The following is a 7,285-nucleotide window of genomic DNA, read 5'->3' on the forward strand; positions in this document are numbered from 1 at the left end:
AACCAATATACAAGTTCTATGATATTTGGCATGTAGAAACCATCTATGAACTATTTGTGAGACGGAGACCGAACCAAACTGAACTACACCGACTTTTACTCGCTTAAGACACACAAGTGTGTTTTTAGCTATCAAGACTTGTATATTTCTTTAAAAAATAGTTTACAAATTGATTTTAATTATTTTCTTAAGTACTTGGAATAGTTGGATCCAACTTGATCTCATAACATAGTTTGGACCGACAAAACAAAACACTCGCTTAACGTGCGTTGTTAGTTTTAAACAATAGATTTACATACTTGGTTAAGTGTTAGTATGTTTTAATGAGTTATCTCCTAACAATTAATATTTTGGAAAGTTGACTTTGGGTTTGACCATCTTCAAGACCCGAACCGACAACCCGAACACTCGTTAAAAACCCGTTTTAGTATCTTTAGCCTAATGGAACTTGCATTTTAGCATTTTCCCCACCTTATTACTTAACATTGGTTAAGTAAATATTAAGGTTAGATACTTTAACCCGGTTTTGAGCAAACTTACATTTTTTAAAATGGTTATTATTATAAATTCTTAAATAGTTACATTTTAAACCTTGAACTTTAATTGATTAGTTTTTGCAACAATTATTTTATTTAAAGATCTTCAAGACAACCTTTCTAAATCCAAGACTTTCTTTTATTTAGGCTTCATACGTTAAACTCGTCGTTCCGGCAAATCTCCAAATAATCAATCTTTCAAGTTTATTACTTGAACGTGAGTAACTTCATACCCCGTTTTCTATCTTTTATTTTGGGGGTGACATTTCAACTTATCTAAACTAAATGTTTTATACTTGGGTCTTAAAACACAAACGTTGTTGTATACCTTACTTGAATAATTGCTCGATTTGGTGTTCTATGCTTATTTGACTATGTGTTTATCGCTTTTGGATGGTGGAACTATAAATCTTAGACCATTTGGCAACCCCTCATGGCAAGGTGTCGTTAACGTAATGCAATTAACGATAACTATAAAATCCTAAACTATTTGGCAACCCCTTATAGTTGGGTGTCGCTAACTTGTTAGCGATAACTATTTATCCAAGTTTATAGCTATTATTTATGGTTTTGTATACTAGTTTTGTGTCTTTTCATACTATTTATCTATTGTTCAAACTTACGAATTGCTCACCAACCTTTGTGTTGATAAACTTTATTTTATGAAATGTTACAGGTTTGCATCTAGGTTGATTATGGAGTTCGGTGAAGAAAACGTCACAAATACCGTTAGGATATTAGCAAAAATGAACAATATTTGATTTGCTATATTTTGTTATATTTTGTTGTATTTGAGTTATGAATATTTGGTTATGTGACATTTTCGATGTTGTGAAATGAAATGAGTTTGTTAAATATTGTCGCTTTAAATAGTGTCATGCGCTTATGAGCAATCGTTGCACCCCGGCATGTTCCGCCGCCTTTGATCGGGGTGTGACATATACGATTATGTGTAGTGGAGTGACTGCAAAATGAGACGATATGCGACATTTGGCGCTCCGATCAGTAAATGAAGGATTTTTGTTTTAGGGGATGTTGTAGCCCAATATATATATATATATATATATATATATATATATTTATTTATTTATTTATTTATTTACCACACACATAACAATAAAACAATAATATTACTCAAACCTTCTCCGACGACAAAATCCCGCTCCCCCTCTTTTCGACACTCTTGTCGCCAGAGGGGGGGGGTGTCATTCTCTTTGTCGCCCCTTCTTGCTTGGAATTGCTGCCCAATACGTATAGCCTAAAATAGTGTAACAAAAGTCTTCGTTATAATATGTATAAAAAAGGGAATACAACTATTATACACACATAATACGAGAATAATCAAACTATAACCAAAAGTTCATTTCTAAATTGATTATATTTAATGTAACTTACTTATGGTTATGATGGTGTGTACATGGTCACACGTTGTGATGATTTGTTGACGATAAACCTTTATATAAACATGCTATACAAACGCTAATTACAATTATTAATATGTTAACATATTACATTATCTAATAATAAGAATAAAAATAAATTATATAGCTATATCACTGCGATGATTTGTTGATGATAAAAGTATTTGTTAGTTTATAAATTTATATTAATGGTATTTTAAAAAGACTATGTTAAAATGTTAGATAAGACTTTTCCTTTTTAGAATGCAAGAGTTAAAGTCGCGTCTTTGTAAAAATGTGTAATATATCAAGAGTAACTAGTAAGTTAACTTGGTTGTAAAAAAAGACAATTCACATTATTTTTGGAAAAAAAACAAGAACAATGAATAAAATAAGAAGTTATACTGATATAGTGATATAGCAAATCGTGGAGTATCGTAACTTCTTACGTTGGGTCATCATGGTGACAGCGTGCCATTTTCATCACAAACATCTTGTCCGTGTACGTGCTTCTGTTTTCATTCTTCAATTATGCCTTCACTCAAAACTAATTTTTTTTATTAGAATATCATGTTACTAGCCATTTCTACAATAAAATGTTATGTATTACGTTGTATTCGTATATTAGGAAGGACAAAGAAACATTTTTGAAGATACGTAACATCGGGTTTTGAAAACTTACTGAAATATTATGCATGAAAAATAGGCTCCAACCTTTTTATTTCGCATCTTAAATATTTCAGTACATATGTTAACTTTCAAATTATAACTTGTATTTACCGTCACATACGTTTGACATGTTTATAAATGACTCTTCAGAGTCAAGTGTCTTGAATCTGTTTTGAGACTCGAGTTTTGATAAACTGTTTACGTGATTTCTACCGTAAAGTAATGTCATACTCAAATTTAGCAATAATAACTAGGTGAGAGGCTATATAATAATAACTCAAGTAATCAATCCAAATCCTCCGAAGACGTATACGGTCATTTAACTCAACACGTACCATCTATATATACGCTCGTGTAAGACAATTTAGCCATCTATATGACCATTTAAAACCCTTAGATGACCGTATAAGCCCCGTATCAACGAATGGTAGTAGGTATCAACGTACAATCGTGCAGACAAACACATAATAAGTTGGTGGGCGTATACATACAACGTACAACAAATTTTGAGTACAAGCACTACCCTTCATAGTTCATGCTTATATTTTACCCACAAGATACTTATTCTTGTAATACAACACTGGGTCACATTCCCATTTCCCTCTTGACCCATAAATCATTTCCCCCTTAGTGATTCAATTTCATGTCCACCTTTCCGAGGTGAAACAAGTTTCCCTTAACAAATCACATTAGAAGTCAAAAGATTCGACCCATATTAAACACATATCCACGAATAAGATCCACACATTTGAATAATAAGTATTCTGAAATGAACATGTATGCATATCACAAGCCGATAAATAAATATTTTTTTACCGAACCGATACCGCCCTCGCAACATCGATATTGGTATTTAATTTTATGGTTTTTGGTTTTGATACGAGTTAATTTATGTATTTTTTTTACTGGTAGTGAAACGGTACATACCGCAAAATAACTTTGCAATTCACAAGTCACAACTTTATTTTTGTAACTTTTATTTGATTGGGTATGATATTATTGTGAAAATTTTCGAATTACTGGAGAGATCCAAAAATTGAGTTTCTTGGTCCTTGAAAGTTGAAATAGGTTTAGCAAACTCATTATCAAACAAAAAACGGGTCATAATGAAATAGAAAGTGAGTTTTGTATTAGTTAAATTGTTTATTACTATTATAAAAGTAAGATGAAAAAGAAAATAAATTTTATTTTATTTGATTTGGACAAATTAATTCCTTAGATTGCCATACTTGGTGTTTTTTTAATCTGATGTCTTACTTTTACATGCTTCTGTTGGGTCGATGAATATGCCCTTCATTGTTGTTTTTTCACGGGCCATTGTTTCATTATTTTCCTTTAAGCCCATAAGGCTGTAAACCAGGCCCACTTCAATTCCGGTATATGGTTGATAAAATCCAAGAATAAAGCCATATAGTTTATATGGTTTTTAATTTTTAGTATCATGCCCCGATTCAATACACTGACGTAAGACATAAGTAATAGAACACATTAGCTAAGACTCCTACACGTATCATGTTAATAGTATGTATAAGGTCTTAAGAATACTTTTTTTGTATGAGATCTTTGTTGACAAGAGGTGACAGTTAGCCCCACATGATGAAACATGCAATTAAAATGACTTAAGATTGAATGTTATTACATTTTCATTTGTTTTTGTTTTTTGTCGTTGGCGTATAACCTTAGGCTAACTATCGTAATCCAACACATTTTAGCATGTATTTGAAATAGTACACGAATCAAAGTAGTGTAGTGAGGGTAAGAAGTTGAAAAGTTATGACTATTGACATGGCATATGAATTAAGAACGTTTAGAAAATATATAAGATTTTTTTTTAATGTAATTTACTGTCTTTTCTTTGTGCTAACTGCCAATAGAGTGGTTTTTATTGACAAAGAATAGTAAAACCAACAAAGAAATACAATTATTATCGTCACCTAAAAATTAACAAGTTTGAAAATTATGGTTATTTTGTTTCCAAAAGCCTCGTTTTTACGTCCTCCACCGGCGGTTATTACTTTTGGGTGAAATCAGGTAAAAGTAAAGGATTTCGCAACCTTTGAGATACATCGTTGGTATCCAACTTTTCTTACGATTTTGGGTACCCCAATCAAGTATTGTCTCCACTGTAATGCAATGAAAAGTATCCACCGGTGGGAATTAGTTGAGGGTATGGCCACAGGAGAAAGAGGAGCGGAAAGGGAGTCATCATAACGCCATTCACAAAATGAAACCGTCAAATTTGGGGACATTATACGGCTCAGATTAAATCTAGCAGCAGTCAAGTGCAAATTATTTGAGATTTAGGTGTACAAAAAAACTTGTTCAGCAAAAACATCTAAAGTAAAGATAACTAAAATATTGTAATATGAAAACTCTATCAAGTTGAATGCCAAAGTACATAAGTTAGAATGAAGATATGTATGCAACTAAAGACTCCAATGATTCATATGCGGAGCCACCTTTGACCAAACATTGATCCAACTTTTGTTTCAAAACTCTTGCTCTTTCTCTAATGTCTTCATCCACCATTACTCTTTTTATTGCATTTGTTATCTCTTCTCTTTTCCATCCATTCTCCAAATACACCCCCACCTTCCACGCATCGCTCATGTATCTCGCATCCAATGGTTGATCGCCCCAAAAAGGCGAGCAAATCATAGGAATGCCTTTGCAAACGCCTTCCATGGTGGAGTTCCATCCACCATGGGTCCAAAATGCACCAACTGCTTCATGGCCTAGCACTTCTTGCTGAGGAGCCCATTTCACAATCCGCCCCCTCTCACCCGGGAACCCATCAGGCAATCGCAGGTCGATCCCTGGTGAACCACTAACAACCCCGGGCCGAACCACCCATACAAACGACCGCCCGCTATCGATCAAGCCATGAACAACTTCATGGAAATGTTCCTCTTCTAACTGAGCAACACTTCCAAAACTTACATAAACAACCGAATTGTCCGGTTGTTGATCTAACCAAGGTAAAACGGTTCTGTCTTGGTCTTGTAAGCTGCTTGGCGCTGCTGTGAAATAGTTGTGGAATGGGATCGTAAAACTTGGAGACTCCGGAATGTATTGGAGAATGGTTTGAAACTCGTGTGCCTCCAGCTCCTGGACAGAGTTCCAGATGATTCCAGAACATGATTTTGTTTGCGGTACCATGTTACAGATCACCTCTTCAGAGTCATCGCTCCCTCTCCTGAAGTTCATCATCTTTACAATGTCTTTCGCCTTCAGGACAGGGAACCTGCCAGCTATTCTTCCGGATCTTGAACCAAATAATTATATATTAGAATTAAGAAGAAGATGATTATGAAGATTATTGTTTGTTAACAAGGAAATGGGACATTTATGTCATAACTTACTTTTGTTATCTGAAGGACTGAAGTAACCATCATCTTGAAGACGAGGTATTGCAGCATACACCAAATAGCAAAAGATGCTACTTGTCCTCAGAACAAGTCCAGGGAGTTTAAGGCTCTTTGCGACCGGTTTAGCGGAGTAAAAGAGCGCATCGGCAATAAAACATGTGACGGGTGGTTCATCTTTGGCCGCCAATTCCACCTCTAACAAGTGGCGTAACTGACCTTCAACACATTTGTTTAACGACTTCATTCTAGAAAAAGCAGCCGAGACATCTAAGGTTGCTTTTGAATCAAGTTGTTCATCATCTAAGGTGTTGTCGAGGACAAATTTAAAGGTGAAGTGGGGGTAGTTGGCGGTTTTTGGTTGGTTAAAGGCGGAGACAAGGATGGTGATTGTAAAGCCTTTAGAGTGGAGTAGATTTGCTAGTTGCAGCATCGGGTTTATGTGACCCTGATACGGCAACGGGAGCATAACTATTCTTCGGTGGCTTTCAATGCGGATCTCTGCTTGGTTTTCCATGGTTATGACTGAGGATTTATTATGTTTATGTTATGAACTATGATTAAGGATGTTGGCAAATTTAGATTGCAATAAACAGAAAGAATATGGTACTATACTTTGCTTTGCAATTGTTTTTCAGGATGAAGACTTCTAGTTGTGATGGTGGGGGTTTATATAACCCTAGAATCATAACATAATTACATACTAAACCCTATACTTATTACAAATAAAAATATAGCATAAAATTTACTTTATAAAATAACACAAAGACCCTTATACTTAATATTTAGTTTATACTTTTCAATAAAGGATGTATTGTAATAGCAAAAGTAAGGTGGTAAGCGTATATATATAGGGGGGGGGGGGGGGGGGGGAGAACGTACATGACTATATGCAATGCAATTAACAAAAGAAAGGTGATAGGCATGCTGGCTGTTTTTTTGTTTTTTTATTAGATTGGAATGGAATATGTCATTTTCAAATTCAACTCAATAGATGGAGCCTAAGTTTATACATGGTAGGTAAATTTAAATTGCATGCGTTTCAATTATGAACAGACAAATCGATTCATTCACACTCTAGTGTATAGGTTAACATGTCACCTATTATTTATTATAAAGTATTCTTGAGGCCATATATATATATATATATATATATATATATATATATATATATATATATATATATGGGATCAAAAGAGAACTCCTCTTAACACCATTGATTTTACTAGATCATTGGCTAAAACAATGGAAAAGGGAAAATCAAAACGTGTTAGGATTTTTTTTTCAAAGAGTGAGGGTAATATTGGAATTGACA

The 7,285-nt window shown here is 34.1% G+C and overlaps 1 pseudogene; it reads right to left on the reverse strand.

Moving 5' to 3' along the window:
• Window positions 1-4,675: 4,675 nt before the first annotated feature.
• On the reverse strand, window positions 4,676-6,825 carry LOC143598190 (UDP-glycosyltransferase 76G1 pseudogene; annotated as a pseudogene).
• Window positions 6,826-7,285: the final 460 nt, after the last annotated feature.

This window comes from Bidens hawaiensis, unplaced genomic scaffold, assembly GCF_021521415.1.
Source record: "Bidens hawaiensis isolate Kalapana, Puna unplaced genomic scaffold, B.hawaiensis_p1.1 tig00049782_1, whole genome shotgun sequence".
In the NCBI taxonomy this organism is placed as follows: Eukaryota; Viridiplantae; Streptophyta; class Magnoliopsida; order Asterales; family Asteraceae; genus Bidens; species Bidens hawaiensis.